The following is a 24,838-nucleotide window of genomic DNA, read 5'->3' as shown; positions in this document are numbered from 1 at the left end:
CCTTATATACAACCTTTTTTACAGCGAGTCCTAATAGGTAATTCGTACTCCATCTAGCCCGTACGCAGATACAGATTTTTAAGCGAGAATTTATGCTTTCATGATTTTAGTTAAGTATAGAAATAGACAGTCTGTAAGCTCCAGGACAATCTTTGAACTTCTTCAACTGCCCGCCCTCCCGCATGCTATTGCTGAGTATTGCTGACGTGGTACGATGTCTGGTATGTTAAGTCTGTCAGTCTGGTAACACTGCTCGTTCCTCGTTCGCGCAATCGCCATATCGCACGCGGCGCTCGCGCGGGACGCACGTTCGTTAACGCTATTTCTCTGCACATTTCAATCGCGATCGCAAAACTTACGAACGAACTTTGTAAATAACGATACAAATCAAATTTATTAAAGCTTAATTGTGTGAAAAGAAGTGAGTGGTGGACTGTGTGACAAAGTTTCCCTGTTTAGGAGTTTAACAATATTTTACAGGTAAGAAGTTTGTTTGTTTATTATTGCGGGTAGGAATTGAAAATAACAACAAACATTTGTTGTTTTGAAAGTGTTTGTCAATATATTCTCCTTCTGATCACTCTTTATGAGTTATGAGCTTATGAGTAAAGAGATTTACGGATTATCATCTAAAGTCACCTAAAATACCTAAAAAATAGGCTTCAATGTCTTATGATATCTTGAGGAGCGATATCGATAAATTGTCGAAAACCTACGACTCCTTTGATTTCCTGTGCATCGATTTTCATATTTCTCATTCATTAATTCCTATTGGAGTCTGCAAAATATGCCGTTAACCCTAACGCTATAGGTACTTACATGTGTCTAGTGTTTAAAATTAAAAGCACCTACCTATTCTATTCTATTCATACCTATATTATCCTCTTTTGTTTACTTACCAGTAATTATGTTGGTATTAGGCAGTAAGTGGAAACCTGCGGGACTTTTGTAAAGCTACACTTGGTGGGTCCATTGTATCAGTAATAGTACACAATACGGTCCCGCTTCCGACCCCAGCGCGTGACTGAAATAAAGAGCGCTCCATTTCAACCAGCCTGCGCCCGCGCCGCGCTCGGGGTCCTACCGATTCATTTCCCCGAATGTCTATAAACGTATATATTTTTTTAGTTTCCTGATTTTTTGTCAAAAATGGTATTTATGTAAAGATGCATTTTCTTGATGCCTTTTTATTAAGTATACTGAAGTAGTTAGGTACCTACGTAGATATATATGTCGCAGGCAACTGGTTTAATCTCCTGTTTAATTGAACCACTAGCCCGTTCATTGGATGGCGCTGTTCAGTTGTATGACTAGGCCGAACGTTGATTGTACAAGCGTCACAAAACGTCCAACTAGTTAGCTGACTTAAAATCAGTCAGGTGGTGAATAAAACAAATATGGCGTCTAACAGCTAACAGCTGACACAAAAAGCACCTATATTGTTAATTTTTTGCAAATAAATTAGCTTTAAAGTGCGTTATTTGTGTTAAAATAGTGTGCCAACATGGATTTACCTATTATTACGCCGCGGGCGGATAGTTTCAAAGAAAAAAAGTGGCGAAACTGGATAATTATGAACAACAATATGAAGGTACGTTTATTGTTATTGTTTAGTTAATTTGTGAGATAAGAGCTTTGTAACATAGTCTTTTTGTTGACTCTTGTCTGGTGATGTTCTAACCAGACATTACAAAGTTGCTATACTATATCCCATTCAACGACTTCGCTGAATGACGTTCAGTCAAGACGTCGAACGTTACAATCAACGACTTGACGAGTTGTCCTTTAGTCATACAACTGAATAGCGCCATCCAATGAACGGGCTAGTGGTTCAATCAAACAGGAGATTAAACCAGTTGCCTGCGACATATATATATTTATGTAGAATAGCTGTTCCCGCGAGCTTCGCTTCGCCTTAAAAAGTTTTCCCGTGGGAATTTCGGGATAAAAAGTAGCCTATGTTCTTTCTCAGGGTCTAGACCAAATGTATACCAAATTTCATTCAAATCCGTTCAGTAGTTTTGGCGTGAAAGAGTAACAGACAGACAGACAGACAGACACAGTTACTATCGCATTTATAATATAACTTTATTTATTAATTAAAATACAAATTTATCAAACATTCCCTCGCCGTGCAGCGCGGCAACGCAGCTAGCATTATGGGGACTTTTGGGCCGGGTGCGTCCTGGGGTGGTTTATTTAACTAAGTAAGTTGTGTTTTATTTGTTTTGTATTTTATTTTTGACGAAGCGAGGGTGGATTGTATGTTTGATAAATTTATAATATTAGTTAGGAGTCCTCTTCATTCTCAATGTTTTGGTTCTATTACACTGCAGACTTTACTTCTCTCTATTAGGCACTGCTGGTAAGACTGGTCCACCAGCTTTCTATGGACAAAGCTTTGGGGTTTCTCGGATGGATCACATTAGAAATGAGTTACCTATCTAATTCGTGAGAGAACTTATGTACCTACAGTGAAGTATATGTATAGTAAGTGGCGGCCATATCCATATCCAAACGCCAATAATATGACCAGGGTAGTGATGAGGAAGGTCGAGGACTAAACGTTCCTCAGAAGAGGCACATGCCCAGAATTACAAGCAAAACCGCTTATATGTATCCGTATCTATGTACAAATAAATATGTTTAGCTCCTCTAACTTGGGTCTAGGTAGATAGGTAAGTAGACACGTATCTTAAGTAAGTGGTTCTAATAATTGCTATTTTTGTGGCATTTATCCAATTAAGAAATTAATTAGATTTTGCTAATTAACTAAGCTAAGGTATTTTCAACTAATGTGCGTAACTATTAGTCTCCGGAATCGGGATAGTTCTGTAGGTTTTTGTAGGCGATTCTAGTTCGCAACGAGCATGGTCCTTCTTATCAATGGAAACATAACGCAAGTAGAAGACATCATGCATAAAAAAACAAATGGACAACATTTCAAAAAACTAAAGCTGCTATAAATCGAAAACCATTTCGAGATTTAGCTCTAAAGGCCACAAAAAAAATGGTTTGTATTTTTTGGATGTATCATTTTCGAGAAAATCATAAAATAGTAAAAAAGTGCTGATGACGTCATGCATCAGGTGCGATGCATTTTGATGATCAAAGCCTTTGATTTAAAAACAAAGTAACTGTCACTATAATTTTTGATTGACGTTGACGTTTTATCGTGACGTTGTTGTTTATGTGGGTCATTTTCATAAATTCTGTTCTGACACTTTCTGTCAATTTTTTAAATTTATCATATAAAATGGTTAGTACGTATTAAGAGATGACCTCTATATAATATGTCCCAGTGCATGCCACCGCCTACACAGCTGAAAAAATGCTTCTGAAAAATGTTTCTGCTTTTTTTTTACATTATAAGTACTTTGTATCATCGTAAGCGAAGCGAAGCGTCCGTAGTCGATCGGGCCTCAGTGATCGTAACTGATCGCTGAGGTTAAGCAACAACTGACACGGTCAGCCATTGGATGGGTGACCAATTTCAAGTGGTGCTTTTCTGGACGCTTCCGTGCTTCGGACGGCATGTTAAGCCGTGGGTCCCGGTTGCTGCTTCGGCAGCAGTCGTTAAGCCTAGTCAGAGGCCTTCGGGCGGCTTGAAAACATCTGACAGTCGGGTTGCCCACTTACCCGACAACTCTCTCAGCACAAGCTTGCTTGTGTTGGGGTCCACCAACCCGCACTTGGCCAGCGTGGTGGACTAGGCCTAAAACCCTTCCTTCATTGGAAGGAGACCCGTGCCCCAGCAGTGGGGACGTAATGGGTCGTGATGTGATGTGATGTGTATCATCGTAAATATCAATGTCATTTGAAAATGACCCATTTGTTGGTTGGCATGTAAACAAAGTTTAAATGTCACTTGTCAGTGTTATTTATGTTTTTTTCGAGACAAAGGCAAAAGTCAAAAATAAAAATGGAGCCTAATATGTAATGTCATTTCCGGTTTTAAAATAATTAACTTTAAAGTTAAAAATAACATGCTAAAATTAATGTATATACAAAATAAAAAAATACGGGTCCTCTAATTTTTTATAAACTTTCCGAAAAGCTAATAAAAATATAGGGTCAAGAAAATGAAATGTTGTCCATTGACCGTGTCAATTAAACATATTAGACAGTCATTGCAAGTTGTTGGACATTGCTAAATAAAGTGTTTACATTTACAAATAGTTCAAAGTTAGTTTTATTAATAACTTACCGGAAAGTAAACGCAAGTTGCTTCATAAACAAGTCAAATATTATAAAAACCTGGCGACAGTTAAAGCGGCTTGTCGGGCTTGCTCGGAATGTGATGTGAAGGTTGGAAACTTACTAAACTAACTAGGTACGATAAGATCGCAGTTACTTAGCAATATTTTTTCACACCGTACTAAGTAGTGGTATGTTTGTTAACTACGTAGAATATTTTGATAGGTATGCGAGTGAGACTTACTGAGCTACTGAGCTATAATATAAAATATATTAAATATCGTTTTATAGCTCAGTTATAGACAGGTGACACGAGGGAAGCTCCTTTCATGCACCCACCAGTTGGATGGTAGACTTGCGAAGACACCACTGGTGAGGTGGTGAGTCCGTTCCTTTTCCATGGTGGTCATATGGTCTGGGGGCAGATCTGATATGATAACAAGCAATTATGTGCGATTCTGAAACTCATAGTTGATGCGAAAGAAAGAAGGATTGTTGACAAATACTGTGTAAATCATCTAGCCTTTGACGGAAGGTTGCTATGTAGTGTTGATTTAATTACATAACAAGTAAATAAGTAGGATAATTACAGTGAGTATTACATACGCGTGGTGTGTAGGGCATGCAATACCGGTAATATTTTCAATACCGGTATTGAGTTCCGGTATTAGAACTCAATACCGGGATCCCGGTATTAATACCGGTATTAGACTTCCTTGTTATAAATGGCATATATTTTGTTTAAAGGTCGTACAGGGCAAAATACAACAAGAAAAAGCAATCAAATTCTGTATTATGTAATATTTTTTACGAGAATTGAGTATTAGAGGTAAAATTTTAATACGCATGGACAACAAGTAGGTTTTCAAAGGCCAAAAACCGCATGTAACGGTTAAAAACAAGTGCACTTTCATAGTATATTGGAGCACAACACGGCACAAGGCTAACTATATCTTAATCGCTTGATTTATAGCCTAAAAAATGTCCGATTCCGGTATTACTTCAATACCGGTATTAACTTTCAATACCGGTATTGAAAAATCGAGGATTTTGTCCGGGATCCCGGTATTACGCAATACCGGTATTGCGGTATTGCATGCCCTAGTGGTGTGGCTCGGAGTCCGCTAGTCTCTGCCGCTCATGAATATGAGAAAGTGTTCCAAATGGTAATTTTGAGATGCATAGTTTTGGCCAGTCATTCACCAGTCACTAGGAATTGTTTTCAATTAAACGTGTGATTGTATACCTACTTCCTTATGAATCAAAAATATTTATATAGGTATATCAAATGAAATCCAAGATCGTCATACATCCTGCAGCTTTCTGGGAGTACCTAAATGCAGCGCAATAAGTCACTTATTATGTAAATACTTGCCTACTAACTTTGATATAATATATTATTAGTGATTGCTATAATTACGCCTCTATTAAGTACTCTTTAAATCACTTCATAGCTTCTACAATGCCCGCAGGGCATCATAAATTTATATCATTTGACTGCATAATTTAGAGTTTGAAACTTCGAGTAATATTTAAATCAATTTATAGATTTGATGTCTAAGCTCTTTTTCTTGGTAGTATGAAACATTACTTTGTTATCGAAATGCAGATAAAAGTTGACTAAAATAACTTTCTTTTGTTAGTGCTGATAACGCTTGACATTTCATAGGCATAGTAAGTAAGTAGGTATATTTTCTCCTTATCTAATGTTCAATACATTTTACTGAACATATTTCGAAACATCGTTTTTTTTTCTATCTTTTCATATAAGTAGCAGCCTACTAAGACCACGACTACACAATGCATGTGTTTGTGGTGCCAACGAAAATAAAATATTGAGAAATCATTTGATTTTTATCGGATGTGACAGCCATTTGCGAATCATCCAGATAATTTACCCAATAATCACAGCACGACACAATCCAGATACAGATGAGGAGAAATTGTGCATTGCGGTGTGAGCGTGACGCAGGCACAGATAAGCTCTGAGATGTTAGTGGTTTGGGTCACGCCGGTGCAGATAGTGGCACTGCTAGTGCATTGAAAACAAATAACTTCGTCAGTGATTGTAGATGAGCTTGGTCTGACCTCACAAGGTTGCATTCGAATAAATAAAGATACATTAATGTTCAATTCTCTGCATATCATACAAAGAAAACATCCAAAAGAATCCCTAGAGTCTTTCACGGACAGGCTACTTGACATTTCAAAAAATATAAAAGGTATTTCTTCCAACAAAGCCTCCAGAAGTACCAGGGAAGCAGCGCGAGTGACAGGTGTGGGTAAACATAATGAAGTCGTTATCCAAGGCGGAACCGATGCCGCGAGTCATGCCGAGTATTGTGCCGAGTGTCGCGCGCGTCAGCAGATTTCCATCATTCGGAGATAAAGATTGATGTCGGCAAGTCTCGAAATTATTGCGGGGGGATTGAAAACCATAATCTATAACGCGAAACATACAGAATAAATGTTTATATGAATGAGTTAGTATTTCTGCACTAGACATATAGGAATTAAAAACCTTATAAAAAATATTATCAAAATCGGCCCATAACTTACGAAGATATCTGTAAACATACATATACAGACGATTTGAGAATGAGAACGCCGTCCTTTTTTCGAAGTCGGTTAAAAATTGGTAATTATTACTCAACAGATTTTGGTCCTAACCATTAACATTCATTTACAACCAATTAGGTTTGTTAGGCTGCTACTAATATCTAAATATTCTATGGAACCGTCTTTCATATCTCACAGATCGCTATCAACTTGATCTTGTCTCGCACAACACACAGTCATGATGAATTCACAATAACACGCAGATACAGCCGCCCACGCCGCCCGCACGGCTCCTGCGCAGCACTGGGCACCACGTGCCGTGGAGTTGCCAGACTTGCTAGGTTCCTCTGCCAACTACATCCGCTATTGTACTTTTGGTATACTGAGAAATTGGCGGGTTGCGAACCGGTAAGATGCTCCCAAGCCTCATGCGGTTCCTACAAGCAGTATTCAGCACAACTGTTTTCATACAAGATCGGGCACGACACGTGTAATGTACCTACCTATCTTATACAAATAATATAAGGTAATGTCAGATATTCTGCTGATAGCAATGATGGCAACACTGCCTACAGGTACCTATTACTGATATGAATGACTAGTTTTTACACGCAAGTTTTTTACTACGCACCTGTTTTTCGACAATGACAAATTGTGACATCGTAAATTAGTTGGTGGGTAATACCCAGTTAACAAATCATAATGAGTAGATACACCTGAGCAATAATCAGCAACTTATAGGCAACGTCTCTATAACTACGTCTGTATTTATAGTTATTTATTACACCTTTAGAGCCTAAACATTGATATTTTTCATCACTCGTTCCTGTATGTTGGTGCTTCGTTAAGAGTTGGACTACAACTACACCATGCATCGATCCGTCCCACTCGCAAGTTCTACCGTATCCACTGTTGATGCCTCACGAGGATGATACGTCACGGCTGTGAGTACCACTGCTGCTTCTGAACGGATCATCAACGCATTGCGTTTGCCCGACACCGTCGCGACCGCGTGCTCTCGTTCCTGCCAGTGCCAATGTCAGCCCGCTGCTCTGTGGGCTCGCACATTATTGTTTCATTTGTTTTGCACAATTCTGTGAATTTCTGATTTGTCCTATTGTCTCTTTAAGTTGAATGTCTCTGTTAAACTTGAGTGTTAGTAAGCTCAAAACCTCCTTCTTTGTTTTTATACAAATGTACTTCGTCTTTGATTAGGTCTTTCTTTCGTTATCACCACAATTTTATAATATTAACGATTTATTACAACAACAGCGCCGTAACTTTTTTGAAATATTACTATGCCTTTATCAATGTCAATTGGTTGATGACAAAAACCCTGCCAATAGCAGGCTTGAACAATTATTTTCACGGTCCAGTCACCATAATCTCCATGACCTTGCATGATGCGCGCATAATGGTGATCATCGTGGCTTTCCCATCACGTGTCGCTGTCGGCTCTGATGCTGGACAGCTACTTCCGTGCTGATAGCATGCACCCAAACGTTATGTTGTGTTATTCGTTTCGGAAACAACACTGTGATGACACATTATGCGTAACTATATATAATTGTTTTCAATAGAATCCAACAATCATGTAAACAAACCAAATTGTCACGATTACTCCGTAATCACATACATTTGACGATCAATTATGAACATAGTCTGATTTCAACGAACGCACCATTGTTTTCACATTATCTTCAACACGATTTAACTTGTATTTATACGTTAAATTTGTTAAAACATTTGCAACGTAAAAATTTCGAAGTATTTGACAAGCTGTCATCTTAGTTTTTTACTCATCGAACTCTATAAGTCATTGAAAAGTTAGTGTTGTTCGTAATCTGAAGTTATCTTTTATTTTTAATTTAATAAAATATTTTAATTTAATATTATTTGAATACAATAAAAAATATATTCAAGAGCTTAATATAATTAACCAAAACGAAAAAAGGATGAGGAAGAAATGAAAAAGCTCGACGGCATTTTAGACACGGCAAGCGATGACACAGTGGTTCCATTTATAATTACGGTCACCGGCGACACTTCTGATAGTGATGATGAAGAAGACGAAGATTTAAATTTGTTTTAATAAACACTTTTTATATATAATCAGTTTTATTTTATAGTCTATGGCTTATATATTTAATCTAATTAAAACACTATGACATCACTATGGGCATAAACAATACGCTGTCAATATCAGCCCGCCATATTTAAAAAAAAAAAAAAAAAAAAAAATCAAAAATCTTTATTCTTAGTAAAAATTAACATAACAGAAAAGTTTTGACGACTACTATCATAACTAGGCTCACATGTAGCCTGTATTTATGATTAAGTAGGCCCGCACCTCTTATGAGGATCGTAACAGTGATCGGTGGTGTCATGTTTTTCAAACAATATTTTTATGTTCCCTCAGAAGGAAGGACATAAAAGAAGACACAAAATAAAAATAAAAACCTAATAACTAACATGCTGTGTATGTGTGTGTGTGTGTGTGTGTGTGTGTGTGTGTGTGTGTGTGTGTGTGTGTGTGTGTATGTGTGTGTGTGTGTTTGTGTGTGTGTGTGTTTGTATGTGAGTCAGAATGAGTGTGAGTACGTAAACTGAATAAGTACGTATTACTTAATAAAAAGCTCTGTTTCATCATATGTAAAGGTTTTTAGTAGTGTAGACACTTTCTTTTTAACTTCAAATGTAGGTTTGTCAAACACAAAATTGATTTTATTAATTTTATTATATAATTTTGGGCCAAGATAAAACTGATGCCTTTTTGTAAAACTAAGCTTAGGCAGGGGAGTATTACAAATTAAGTCTTTGCGACGTTTGGAGGTTTCAAAGAGGGGTGTATGGATGTGTTGATAAATCACCGTGTTGTAAATAAAGAGCTGCCTGACAGTTAAAATGTCGCAGTTCTTGTATAACTTAGTGGTGGGGTAGAGGATAGGACGTTTAGTGGCCACCTTCAGTACTCCGCGTTGGGCAACTTCCAGCGGTTTTAGATGTGTTTTTGCAGCACCACCCCAACACGGTATACAATATGTAATTATAGATTGAGCTAGAGCAAGATACATAGTCCTGATTACATTTGGAGGGGCAGAGTGTCGGATAGATTTAAATACATACATTAATTTCCTAAGTCTAGATGTAAGCATATCAATGTGGGTTTTAAAGTTAAGATATTTATCTAAAGTGATTCCTAGGTATTTAATTATGTCAGTACGGTCTATGGAGGGGCATTGGCACAATAGAAGATCGTGACAGGAGTGAGCTTGGATAACAATAGGTGATTTAGGTTGATTGGCGGATGTGGGAGAGAAGGGTATAAATTTGGTTTTAGAGGTGTTCAAGGTAAGGAAGTGTGTGGAAAGCCAGTTTGCGACAACATTGAAACCTGATTGAGCTGTCTTTTGGAGATTAGCCCAACTAACATCATTAAAAAGGAGGACTGTATCATCGGCGTATGTAATAATAGTGCCATTTTTAAGTGGAATATTACACATATCATTAATAAAAACGAGGAATAGTGTGGGCCCTAATATACTACCTTGCGGTACCCCGTAGGAGATTTGCAATTCGTCACTAGTGTGGTGGCCTATTTTAACCATTTGTGATCGTCACCGTAAGGTACGATTCGAATAGGTTATGCTGAGTGCCTCTGACACCGATTAAGTATAGTTTGGTTAGAAGAATAGGAATCGGTACGGTGTCAAAGGCCTTTGCTAAATCAAGGAACACCGCGAGAGTTTTCTTATTGCTGTTTATGTTTTTTACTATATTATTTGTTAGCTTTAGAACTGCATCAACGGTGGAGATATTTTTACGAAATCCAAACTGTTGGGGTGATATTATATTATTTGTTTCTAGGTAATTGATCAATCTATTATTAATGATGCGTTCCAAAAGCTTCGAGAATGTACTGAGCACAGCGATTGGACGATAGTTAGTAGCGCATGACCTATCTCCACTTTTAAATATAGGATGGATTATGGCCTTTTTGAATGCAGAGGGGAAGAAACCGTTTTGTAAGCAAAGATTAAAAATGTGTGTAAGAATAGGGGCGAGAATCAAGGAGTATTTTCTAATGATTGTTGGGGAAATGCCATCCCAGCCAGTAGCAGCAAGGGGTCTTAAAGAGTTGATGGCGCCAAGAACTTCGTTTTCGTCTGTGTTCAGCAGGACGAAAGAACCAGGAGTGTTAGATAATTGAGGAGGGGGGTTACTGCAGCCCGTAGGGTGGGGTGAGCATCTAATATTATCGGCCAAAGTTTTTCCGATATTAACAAAAAAGGTGTTTACACTGTTGCATGACTGTTTAGGAGAGTTAGTAGGAGAAAGAAGTTGGTTAGCTATGAATTTAGTTTTTTTAGTGTTTGAAATTCTTTTTATAGTATCCCATAAGCATTTGCTATTAGTACCAGCCTTTTTTAATTCATTTGTATCATACTGTCTTTTTATTTTTTTCAAAAGCTTATTGCAAAAGTTTCTATAGCGTATGTAAGTTAGTCTTAAAATCTCATTATCCTTGTCCGCTTTCTGCTGTTTATGGAGATGATCGCGGTTACGCATGCATCGAAGGAGTCCGGGAGAGATCCAGGGCTTAAGAATTTTATGTTTTTTGGAGATAATTTTAACTGTTGTATTTTTATTAATTATAGTAGAGAGACTGGTTATTAAATTATTAGTTGCAGACTCAGGATCCTTGGAGGAGAAGACATGAGTAAAGTCTAGTTGTTCCATGTCTTTATCCAAGCCATCATAGTTTATAATAGAGATTGTTCCCAAAGACTTATCTCGTATGGGTTTAAAGTCTAGCATAAAGAGTACTGGGCGATGATCAGTTGTATGTGAGTCGAGAATAAAAGTGAGTGATGGAGATTGTGTTCTAAGCATCAGGTGGTCTAGACAGCTATTATCTCTAGTAGGTAGATCGTGTGCTGGCAGGAGACCATGGAATGAAAGGTGGCTAAGATAGTTATGAGAGCGTGAGTCCAGGGAGGTTGGGGTAATATCGATGTTAATATCACCCGTTATAATTATGGATTTAAATGAAGATAGTGTAGGAATGACATGGTCTAGAGTTTCTAAAAATAAATCAATGTTGTAATTAGAAGGAGAGCGGTAGATGCATAGTATAGCTATATCAGAACCTACTTTCAATAGAAGCCCAGAGGCTGATCCGTTAAAATCAAGTTCCTCTGAGTTGAGGGCGAGTTCGGATCTTACATAAACAATAACGCCATCACTTTGATTCTGATGTTTAGTTGATAAGATAGAGGTATAGTTTGCTAGCGTAGGTACGTTAGAATTAGAAAGGCAATTCAACCAGCATTCTGTTAAGACTAGAATATCGCAGTCTATGTCTAATCTTGTGAGCAGAGTAAGGAAACTATGATAGTTGCAGTTTATAGAGCGAATATTGATTGATAGTATTTTAAGTTTATTTTTGTGTTTAGTAACATGTTTATGGATTTGTTCTGGAGTACAGGATATGACAGTAGATACATAAAAATTATCTAGGTCTTGCAGAAAAGCATCGTCTATTTTATTCACGGAAACGGAGTAATTAGGAAATGCATAGATTGGGGGGAATCTATAAATTGTATGCTCACTGTTTTTTTAATAATAAAGCCGGTCAATAGTGTAAAAATATATACTAATATAGATGTGTTGCAATCACTTTTTGTATAAAATTGATTGCGGGATTTTAGCGTCGTTGGTGATGTAGATATTGGCACAAGTATTGGTTATTTGTTTACATGGTTGGATTCTATTGCAAACGACTATACTACCTATTTAGCTGGTGGTCTTCTTTGTAATCTACCGCTGTGACGTTTTTTTAGACACGTCTATTTAGCGAGTTTCGTTATATAATATTTTTAAAATATACTTAAGTTCTTATATGTTTTATAATGTACTTATTTGTGAAAAGGACAATGTTGTCTCAACACGAGCCAGCCCGGTCGTCGTGACTCCTTGGAATAATATCACTCAGTTTTATCGTCTGTGTGGTTGCTCGGAAAATACTAATTTGTTGAACTTTCATATTCCCTTTGAAGATCTTGTCCATTATTTTTATTCTTTTTTCCTGAGAATCTTAATATAAAGGTAGTTTTAAGAATGCTGGACATGGAATTTCCAACACACATATGCTTAAACCAAAGATAAAGAAACAGTTAAGCTCTTTAACTACGATAAACTTACCAACAAAGCTCTTCGGCGGCAGATAATATCTCTGTTTACTAATTATAATTTCGGGCACGCGCCGGCTGATGGCGGAAATCATTATAACAGTGTCGGCCGCATCCTAACTCCTCGTGTCAATAACACTCGGATTTATCGACACCGATGTCTTTGATCCGACCACACGAGAGACCATGGAGATTACGCAGTTTTAGAATCTCAGCCTAATTTATCTATTTCCATGGCATGCTGACATTTTATAGCATTCGGATTAAGGCCATCAGCTTCAATATTATTGTCATCTTCTGCAGTTGTCCCTTTGTTATTCTCTTTAATATTTAATAGGCTTAATAGAAGTAGATCGCAAGTCGCACATGTCCAACACGTTGGAAGATGAGACGTTTCGCAATATCGTATTCTTCTGTAGCTCAGAGGTCGTCGTCCTTCGTTCCAGGGGGTCACTACTATATGATGAAAAACTAATTTTCGGATCACAACTGCACGAGCCACGGCTCTATCTCGTTGTATTAAACGTGCCAATTGTACGTCAGCTCCCGTTCATTCGTATAGAGTAACCCTCCAGTGCGTATTAGCAGATGTGGGTCACAGTGACGACCGCGCGTCTGTCACTCCCGCGTGCGAATACGAGCACAAACAGACAAACAAGACAAAGAGACCTGCCGCCTTACTCCCAGCGATTAATAGTCGCTATCCAAAAAAGCCAATTAAAACTCAGTTGAAAAATTTAGGCCGATTCAGTTGGTACCACCACCTCGGTTTTGACTGAGCCGCGGACCAGGGACAACGTAGAAAATATATCAAGAAACGACTAGTGATTATTTTTGAAACGGTAGCCGAAGTAAGCCGATATCAGGCCGATGTTGCGATCGTATTTCAATAGAGGTGAAAGAAAGAGATGTCGCTCTATAAAATTGTATAGGATCTTGTGTTTTTTCTCGCTCTGACAAGGAAAAAATTGGTGTGCGTTCGAAGTACTAGCGAAGCTTGAAATAAGAAATCCGGTAATCATCAGTCCATATTATGTTTTTATTTTTTCAATGTTAGTAAAATATTAATTAAAATACTTATTAAACACTAGTTTAAAGTCATCACTCATGCCATTTTTTACTTATTATTCACAAAAACTTAACGTTGTAAACGTTAAAATATGAAATTAGGGGCTTTTGAACGCATTCAAACTAAAAATCAAAATACTCTGTGAACCTGTGAAAACACTCCCTCCACTTCATTCATACAACATACAATAACAATGATAAAACAAAATTACAAATGGAATTTCCTTATTTAAATAGATATTTGTGCACTAAATACATAATAATATGATGTAAGTATAGTATTCTGATGGAGTGGTTAAGTTGCAGACTCAGATCGACTCGATTTATAAAATAGACCGATAAAATATTACGATAATTTGTTACAAAGTTATAGATATTAAACTATCAATCATTGTTTACAGAAAGAAGAAGAAGACGTTGCATGTCACCGTATAGCCAAGGAAATATCTTGTGAAAGTTTTAACTCAAGGCGGAAATTTATTGAAAAAATACTCAACATAACCTACAATTACAGTGAAATACTGACAATATCGTACCGTGATAATATTTCTGAATAATAAGTGCAAACCCATACTCTAAGATCGTGCTTTCAACCACATACTTAATACAATTCCATAATCATATCGAAATCCAAAAGTTCGTAAGTCGTAAGTGATCATAGTTTAGGTATGTACTTATTAGACTCATGCATTGTAAACTCTGTAAACGATTACTCGTAATGTATTAATCATATTAAAAGTTGAATGCGGCTGTTTTATTTTTTATTCTTTATGTTTAAAGCAGTTCTAAGAAAAAGCAGTAATAACTAGTAATAAGAGTTGTAACATTATGCATGGACCAAGTGTCTGCTTATGTTAAAAACACAATGTTATCATGTAAGTAAACCCTGCTTTAAACATAAAAAATGTATCTACCTAATCTTCATAAAGCAGATAATGCTAACACCCTGATTACACCACCAAGTAGAGCGGCCCGAGACAGTGTCCTCCGCTGAGCACTCTGTTATTGTGATCCACGGAATGGTTTAATATCGGCCAAGAGTACTGTCTTGCCACTCTACTCAGTAGGTGATTACAAGGGTATTACATTGCAACAGGTAAAAGTTAGTATACAGGGCCTCAAGTCTGCTAAGGAATGAGAAGGATATGGTAGGTATCCATATTTTAAAAGTACAACTTACAATGTTACTTATACAATTTCTTCCATGTTGCAATGTTATCATTGCCGGACTCTTAAGAAGGAATACTTCATATCAAGCCTTTATAAAGCAATAGTATCATGAATGACCTCTTAGTCAAGTGCAACATCAACAGGTAAATAATGAAATGAAACATGGTTTTTGCTGTATTTTGTGTTTATTAAGTATCATATATTAAATCACATCACAATTATTATCAGTGTTCTGAAATAACAAGCATAAGCTTCTCTTCTATTAGCTAAATAACTGCTCTCTGATTATCTGAAATAAGATAGAAATATAGATTAATAGTAATTCTATAGGTTAGGATATAATAATAATATATTGTACAGTCAGCCAAAGAGATATGTATGCCACCCCAACGCAAGCCCTTAGATATTATGACAATTGATAGGTAATATTTATGTAACATGAAAAATAAGGATAACTAATATTAAGGTAAGTAATACTTAAGTTAGTAAGTATTGATAAAATATTATTATTCCACCCATGAGGATTAAATTTTTGTTGCTGTGGTGGCATAAATATCTATTGCTGACTGTACTATCAAGGTATTGATACAACTTTATTTAGTAGATTTTCTATTCTATTCTATTCTGAGAGGTGGCGAAGCTCCTGTACGTGGCTCTCTTGAGTGGAACCTTTGTACATATCTCCTTAATTTTAGCTCAGCCAGCCTAGCTCTCGAGTAAAATGGAGCAGCAAGCCTGGGTGTTCCAATAGCTGAGATAGGCGTTCTGTTGGTCCAAGAATAGATAGTCTTGTTTCTGTAGTAGGTGGAGATTGAGCCAGCATAGGTATATTTTTTTAACTACAAAAGATACCCACCGCAGCACTACAGTTTAATCCTAAGGTACTTAGAAAACAGATGAATCAAATAATATTTTATAGATATAGAATCTAGATAAGCAAGCCAAGTAAATTATTTTTCATACTTTCAGTGCATCATAAAATTAAAGTGTTTGTGCTAGGCATTGACTTATATATTACTAGCGTAAGGACAGGCCCAACCGCTCTAGAAAATGACACCCTCGCGTTGGCCCTAAAACCTCATAAATCTGTCATAATTTGTATGAATTTAGGGCCAGCGCGCGGGTGCCATTATCTTTTGACAAAACGTTCTAACGGGCGTATCCTTCCTTTTGAAATCATTGGTGCTAGGGTAGTATTTCATATATTTTTTGCTACAAATAAATTGAAATCAGCTTAAGTGACTTACTCAGTAGCAGAATGATATGCCAATTTAGTTTCTTATGTAGGTATTAACTTCATAAGATCTTAATACAACTTGTTGTTAAGTACTTCACATAGGCACTTGAATATTTAGTCTTGGTTATAAATTCCAGTCTGGAGCCAGTTGCAACGCAGTAAAAACCTACAAATACCAAAAATTCTGGTTAGTATCATGGGGTTTAGGTTACAGACATTATGATAGTATAGGAAGGTTTATCTTATTATTATTATTATTAGTAGGTATATATTGTTAGCCACTGGACTTAGCTGGAGCGAGACCAAACATAGGTGGTTTAAACAAAGATAGGTGGCAGATTTTATGACACCTCTGGGTTGCCATAGGACTACAACAATGGTAAAAGAAGGTTTGTCTTTGTTTTGAAGGATATTTTCTTTAAGGCTTCTTCTTCATGCCTTAAGAACATGAGAGTTAAGGCGGTCATCCATTGGCGAGGCGACGGTATAGATTGTTGGCTTGTCGAATCTCGTTGGTGATCCATTAGCGAACCAAACAGTCTACTTTCATCATTGGCAAAGTCGTGGCGTGCTTTTTGTAACATCGTTGGAGGTTTTTTAGACCGCGGACTTAGAGGTTATTGGAGGTTTTGCTCGCGAATGGATCATCGCCTTTAGTTGAAGAAACTTTTACATGTACCTCTATTATGTTCGTGGATACTCACCTTATTTGTTACGCTCAAATCAGCTAGTTTCATGAAGCTAAAGTCTTCAATCAAATTGTCCGTCAACTCCTTTAAATATGCTTTAAAATATCCAGGGAGACTGGTTTGCAATCCTCACGTATCCTCAGTAACTACTTTCACATCACTTTGTAGGTGTAATTACAGGCTCTTTTTCTTACAAAAATAGGAAAAATTAGCCATTGTAATGGCTTTGCGTTGCAAGAATAGGAACTTTTTTCAAAGAGGCGTTGAGTCGCAACTTTGACATATAATCTACTCTGTGTGATGAGCTCATGATGAGCTCGTGGTGCGAATTTCTAGCTTAGTAACGCTATAATTTTCACTGAACGGTTTGCGTGACGTCATAACACAATGAGCCGCAAAAATGTGCGGTGGGAGTACGATATTAGCGATTTTGTTGAAATCGATTCAGCCACTCATCGCTGGGAGTAAGGCTGCTGGAGGATGTGAATAGTTAAATTTAGATGAAGAGCCAATTGAAATTGATCCGTAACGATCGGTGAAGCGAGACGCAGCGACTAAAAGTTTATAAACACTGACGGTTAATTAATTTATACTATAGCGCAGCCGGTACAATGCAACAATGATAATGTTAGTTAACTAGTGCAATAACTACACTCATTTCATGGGCGCGTTCCATTTTAACATTCTCACAACAATAATTTGAAACATTTGCTCGTATTGCTATTGCCCATTAGACGCCATTAGCTAAAAACCTGCGTGACTCATTTGACTGCGCACTCAGCAACAAGGTAACCAAACCAGGTTAGATACGGCCCTTTAACTTCTGCACCAAGTGCAATTTAGTCCCTATAAAGGAATAGAGTAGGTGTGTAATAAAACGCGTGTAATACACTATTCTATGTCAGAAGTTTACAAAAAAGGTTACTGTTATATCAAAATTACGAGATAACCTAAGGAGAAAGCAGCCGATATCTCACGAGTAGATCCACAATCTGCAATGCACGAACACAATTATCGAAATCGTAAATCGATAAAGTAGTAATTACTAACAAACCGATTAACGAGATTACAATCGATAGCAAATATCTGGTCTGACTTGGGACCACTTGACCGCAGTGGCCCTATATGATTTATATTACATTGATAAAGCAATGTAAACTTTAAATTGATTGCAATAAATGTCATGTCGATGCCATCAAATAAATTGTTTCTAAGTCGAGTGTTTCACAATGTTGTCCCACTTGAAAGTATTGTTTTGCTTTCATGTGAGTACTTTATTCCGGTCAATTACTACTGTATCAAAATTGTAAATGCTTGTGGAAGCATTATATTGTTAATTATTATTATTGTCTCACATTATCAACGTGTTGTTTGTTGTTGCCGAGCACGCTCCGCATTGTGTTATTGATACAAAAGATGTCGATTAATCGACATTGTTAAAAAAAGGTGTGATTGTCATTATTAGCGACGGGTTTTCAAACCACATTCGTAAGCATAAAGTAACCAAAGAACAATAATTACATGAGTAATTTATGTAAGTAGATATAACTGGGAACAATAAAACATCTTGTAAAGCGAGTGTTACAAAACTGTTATCGAATCGTTGAGACCATCAATTACTAGTCAATGGAGCGAGACCTAAAGCGCATGCGCGCGTAATGTCTTCTTCAAGTGCCGCTGCCTGAGCCCACGCGCCGCCCGCACACTGACGAAACCACCATTGTCTCCAGAAAAATAGTTCAAAGCCTCCTGCCAAAGGATTTTAAACACTAAGCCGATAGCAAGAAAGGTTATTGAGATGAGAGAGATAGTTTTGAAGCTCTAAATTGCACGATTAATAAAAACCAGAGCAATTTGACAAGTGACTTTCGTAAGTTTGCGGTCGTCGTTGTTAACAGAACTGTGGGGGACTTTCATGTCGCAATAAAATGACAAAGTACTTAATTTGTTCTTGTAATAGCTAAACTTACATATAAGGGTTCTCGTGATTGTAGCGAAAGCTCATAGAGAGCGTTTATACATTGTACAAGTACATTTTACTTACTTACTTACTTATTCCCAATCTCCGCTGGGGAGCAAAGGGCCGAAGTGAAGCGCCGCCATTCTTTACGATCTTGGGCCAGCTCAGAGACATCCGCCCAAGACATCCCCGCCTGGCCCATTTCCTTTTTCACAGTGCGCTGCCATGTCTCTCGCGGTCTGCCGAGTCTTCGTTTACCGCCCTCGGGGTGCCATGTCAGCGCTTCCTTTGGGACGTCTTCAGTACGCCTTAGAACGTGTCCTATCCATCTCCATTTGCGTTCTTTTACGGTTTCTGCTACAGGTTTTTGATGTGTTCTGCGCCAAAGTTCCTCGTTGGAGACAAAGTCAAACCAACGGATCCCTAGGATACTGCGTAAGCATCTGTTTACGAAAACCTGTAGCTTGTTCGTGGTTTGAACCGTTTTCTTCCAAGTTTCGCAACCGTAGAGGAGAACGGTCTTTACGCACGCGTTGAACAGGCGGATCTTGGTTTGGAGACGGAATGCGGAAGACCTCCACACTGGGCTTAACATGGCAAAAGCTCCGCGGGCTTTGTTGATGCGGTTGCCGATATCCTCGTCAGTTCCACCATTTGGTGTGATTTTGCTTCCCAGGTAGGTGAAGGTGTCAACATCTTCAATGGATTGGCCGTTGATTTTAAATGGAGTACGGTCCGCAGTCATTACTCGCATTGACTTTGTCTTTTCTCTGTTGACATGCATGCCCACTCGGTTACCCAAATGGACGAGGTCATTGAGTTTCCTTTGCATATCAGCGCTATTTTCGGAGAAAAGACAAAGATCGTCCGCAAAAGCGAGATACTCTAGAGATGTTCCATCGGACCAATCCAAACCTCCTTTGCCATTCTGCTCCATCATATCCAAAATTACTTCGGTAATCATGATGAAGAGTAGTGGGGATAACATGCAGCCCTGCTTGACGCCAATATTGGGGCTTATTGGTTCGCTCAGCTTCCCTTCGTGGATTACATTTTAACCACTCTAATTTAAATAATATGCCAATAATTCATGCAATCAAAGCTCATTTAGTATGTAGTTGTAGATATTGTTCTGAAAGTTATCTGCTAATTATCTTTCCCTCTTATCTGTTTGACATGTGATTAGGTACTAGATCCAATTGTTATACAATAGTTTTATAGATAATCAATTAAATAGGCTTTCATTATCACCAAGTCCTATTAGTGATGAACTGATGAAACAGCACGTGTCATGTTCAATTCATATATTGAGTAACACTATTTAATTGCATAATAAATTGGAGCAATGATTCAGATAATCAGACTTGTTATAATTCTCCATTTGACGTATCATTAGATAAACTAAATCGACAGGTACACAATTTGGTTTTTTAAAAATAATGGCATCCAGCGGAGAATAATTAAAATGAATCTAATTAGAGAAACATTTGAGTGACACTTAAGAAGTAGGAATGATTCTAATATAAGCTCAGCACGGCAGTTTTAGAGTTCCTTCCTGCTCTTGTTGCTATCTGGTTCCTTAGCGTAATTTTCATCTTATTTTAATTATTACTATGTAATTACTTCAAAGATGGTGTAGCTATGTGAAGTCGGTATGCACCTCTACTCAGCAGGTATGAGTGGTTCTGTTAGGTATAATATGTTATTATTCATTGTAAAATTACGTGTATCTTTTCAAATATTCAAACGTTAAACGGTCTCGAAGGTCAGTAAAAGTAAACAATATTAAGTATGAGTTATGGATAATATATAAGATAGCGTGGTGCCCGCGGAACCCTGCGTGAGTCCCGCCGCCGCCGCATCGACCGGTCTCGCTGCGGAAATGCACTTCCATATGCAGCTCCTCGCAGACACAGGCAAGGGCGTACCCAGGATTTCAGTTAGGGGGGGGCAGCTCTTGAGATGATGGTCGGTCGGGTATATTGAAACAAAAATCATGAAAATTGTCTTTTATTAAGGTCAACTAGACCAATTGCGTCTACGGGCCAAATTAATCTTTTCGATCCTATTTGAAAACGGCTTTATCAATATTGAAAAATGCCATCTAGCTACGGTGGCTTAAACTAAATACTTTGCATGAACTGTAGACAGATGGTGTTGTAGTCAACATAATATTATCCAAGTATTCAGTCATTTTGTGATTTGCACATTTTTTTTAAAGTTTGGTACTGTGATGATTGAAAATGTGAATCTAAAGTTTTCTTTATCATTTTATTTTATTCAGTGGGCTACTTATATAGACACAAATTTTCAATGATATAGCTTTATTTGATGAATTAATGATGTTAATTTTTTCTCAAAACAGAAATCGTCAACCTTTTAATACATACATAATTATGCTCACGACTGTAGTCACCCGCTTTTCGCTGTAAATTTGTATCGCCGTTTTTTATCGAGTACAATGCACTAAAGTTGTCGGGTAAGTGTAAGTGTACAACCCGATAGTCAGATTTTTTCAAACTGCCCGAAGGCGTCTGACTGCTGCCGAAGCAGCAACCGGGACCCACGGCTTAACGTGCCATCCAAAGCACGGAAGCGTCCAGAAAAGAACCATTTGAAATCGGTCATCCATCCAAGGCTGACCGTGCCATGTGTTAACCTCAGTGATCAGTTACGATCACTGAAACCAGCTCGATAAGGATTTTTACTATTTATGAAAACTAAACTTATTGAAGAGTATGGGTTTTGCCATGCACATATTTTAATTGATATCTAAGTTTAATACCCGTATTTGATCCAATCTTACTATTTTCTAAAGAATATAAATGAGAGGATGTATGGATGTTACTTTATTTTATTCACAACTGTCACTCACCACTATTAAATCTACATTCTTACTCACTTTACAGGAGTACTTAACTAGTTATTTTTTCATAAAAATGTTATTAGGATTTATCATGGAGTAAATGCATCCATGAAAATTAGACGCATTTTCCTGATTTCTACTAAAATTACTAAATCATCTGTGAATTCGTCAATAGTTTCTTTTGGCTAAATTAACTGCCATACTATTGCACAAAAAAATTAACTGGATAAAGTCTCTTATTTTTTACCCGACTGCCGAAGGAGGAGGGTATGTTTTTCGATTGTATGTTTGTATGTATGTATGTATGTCTGTTTCTTTGTTCCCTACTGTAGCCTAAACGGCTTGATAGATTTTGATGTATGAGGTATCGTTAGAAGCGTATTGATTGCGCGATGGTTATAGGCTATGTGACGTTATATTAAAATGTATAAAGCGCCCCCTAGAGGACATAAAGTGATGATCGAAAAAATAATATTTTTCCAACTATGCCGTGTGGGGTATCAAATGAAAGGGCTTGATTAGCACATTACAAAAATATGCATATTGTAGGTATTTAAATCACAAAATCAAAATTATTGAAATAAAAAATGTTAATAAACTAAAACGTGACTACTAACATACAATTTCATAAAATAAAAACAACTAAAAAGTTACAAATAAAAAAAATATTTATAAACAAACAAAAAACCCGACTGCACGCTAAAAAGATGAAAACAAGCCCCAATGTTAATGGAAAGTATCGCAGGCGGGGACCAACTTGACCGCCACACAAGGTACACCTATCTAAGTCACATTCAGCTAAATGGTGAACCCTCTGCTGGTCCCCGCCTGCGATACTTTCCATTAACATTGGGGCTTGTTTTCATATTTTTAGCGTGCAGTCGGGTTTTTTGTTTGTTTATAATTATTTCACGGAAAGCTTACCTATGGAATAGTTACATACTAAAAACACATTTGCCTCAAACCTGGAAAATGCGTTCAAAATCACGATTTTTTTAAGACACTAAATAAGAAACTTTTATAAGATTCCAGCAAAGAAATCAATGCTTTAAATTTGTTAAGAAATAGTTGTTCAATAGTCGTTAGTTTCTTAAAGTCACTTTTACATTAAATTTTTCATACCTTTGCTCCCATTATTCCGAAAACTTTTAGTGATCTAAAAATACAACGTAACCCCAGTTGACCTTAATTAGTTTGATTAAGATACAAAACAAAATAGGTAGGTAGGTAAGAGTAGATAACACGTTTTTAATTCCGACTTGGCAGGAAAATTTACGTTTATTTCATCTTCTAGGGGGGGGCAGCTGCCCCCCCCTGCCCCTACCTGGGTACGCCCTTGGACACAGGGCTATATTTACACCCGCCAATGTACCACTACCTCCATGAACCACCTTATACTCCACTCATAAAGACTATTCTCCATTAAATAAATGGAACGTCTTATTTGGTTCAATACTATCTTCAAATATTTACGGCCACCGGTAAGTGAGTTTCGGCGGTCAGCGCAGCGTTGCGTTTAAAGCAGCCACGAACTCATATTGTCATTAATCATTTCCTTCTTCGCTTCCTAATGGAGCAGCGATTACTTAAGAGTGTTTTTCGAGTAGGAAGTAGTATCGGGAATGATAATAATCGGCAGTGTATTAAGAGGAAGTAGAAATAATAGGGGCCCCGGTATAGACCCCTGTGGTACGCCCGCATCCTGCCGCAATTACTACGAGCTTTCACTGGAACACAATGCCCACTTTATTGGCTCGACGACGCTTTGCTGGTAAATTATATAGTTATAGATATAGATAGGCAATTACATAATGTTTAACGATACCACTTAATGCAATTAACGTATCAGATGTCATATGAACAGTTTTTATCACAGGCTGTGAACTTTATAGCGAAGTTCAAACGTTGCTTGTGATGCTTGCATAACAAAACTAACAAACATACCAAAATATCCGTTAATACTAAGAAGTAAACCCCTCAGTGTTAAAAGGAATCATATTTTTGGCCTGAAGATGAAAGCATCGCTCACCACATAGTAAACTTTTCATATTCAGCGGTGCAGTAAGCGGAATGGGCTAGGTATATGTGGCGTGAAGATACCAGGTACCAGGCGATTACTCAATAAGATTAACTTTGTTTGCGTCGGTCAAATCAATTCTTTTCGGAATTTCTTTGATAAAATTAAACTATTTATTCTTTGAATGTTATTGAAATGAATCATCAAAATATGCGAAGTGATGTACTTATTCATAACTTAACATAATATGTATAAGTATTAGATCTACACATTTAATGTTGTGTTCTAGGTTGTTTTTACAATATCCACCTGTTTAAAGCTGTAAAAACTTATCTATCGACTTTATAGGTACATCTAAGGTATATATTCATGGGCACTGTATGTTAGCCCCATTCACCCTAGTACCTGGGGGTAACTCTACCTTGCGGAGCGTTGCTGCGCTAACCACGACTCTATTGATTGCATGCCAGTTCCCGTTTGTTCTTAAGTTATCAAGCTAGAGCCTTCCTGCCCTCACGTTGTGGGTTGATGACAAACAGCGAGACCACTCAGACGACTTCAACTGCTGTAATGAGGAGAGGGAGAGCACCGCAATATAACCCCGACTATCTATTGAGAGACATACGACTATAGATACCCATAATGAGTACCCTAAAGAGGGTTTCAGTCTCCTCAAAATAAATGACAAACGAGATCAATCATTTTAATTTATTATGTATTAACATAACTAAACAAGTAAGTAAAGTACCTACATAATAATATGACTTTGTATTTTTTCAGGTATGGTGTGGTGTGTTTCGATTTAAAACGGAGTGGGTAAAGTATAATTTAGTATCGCAAGTAATTATTATCGTGTGTACGACTGGAGGTTTCTACAGCTGCTG

At 37.4% G+C, this 24,838-nt stretch overlaps 1 protein-coding gene and 1 long non-coding RNA gene across 2 annotated transcripts in view; one reads left to right on the top strand and one right to left on the bottom strand.

Annotated features, from left to right (window-relative positions):
* The first annotated feature begins 273 nt into the window (after positions 1-273).
* The window catches only part of LOC105380556 (GAS2-like protein 3), a 65,912-nt gene continuing 41,347 nt past the window's right edge, over positions 274-24,838 (top strand). The window contains exon 1 of the mRNA XM_048625501.1: positions 274-480. The gene's annotated coding sequence lies outside the window, so the exon portion shown is untranslated. The remainder of the gene's footprint in view (positions 481-24,838) is intronic.
* LOC125489504 lies at positions 16,444-17,599 on the bottom strand. The gene is made up of 2 exons (XR_007267051.1): positions 17,127-17,599; positions 16,444-16,588 (listed from the first exon to the last, which is right to left on the bottom strand). It is a non-coding gene; the product is annotated as an uncharacterized LOC125489504 (long non-coding RNA).

Source organism: Plutella xylostella, chromosome 14 (assembly GCF_932276165.1).
Source record: "Plutella xylostella chromosome 14, ilPluXylo3.1, whole genome shotgun sequence".
In the NCBI taxonomy this organism is placed as follows: Eukaryota; Metazoa; Arthropoda; class Insecta; order Lepidoptera; family Plutellidae; genus Plutella; species Plutella xylostella.
This window is presented reverse-complemented; position numbering and strand designations above follow the sequence as displayed.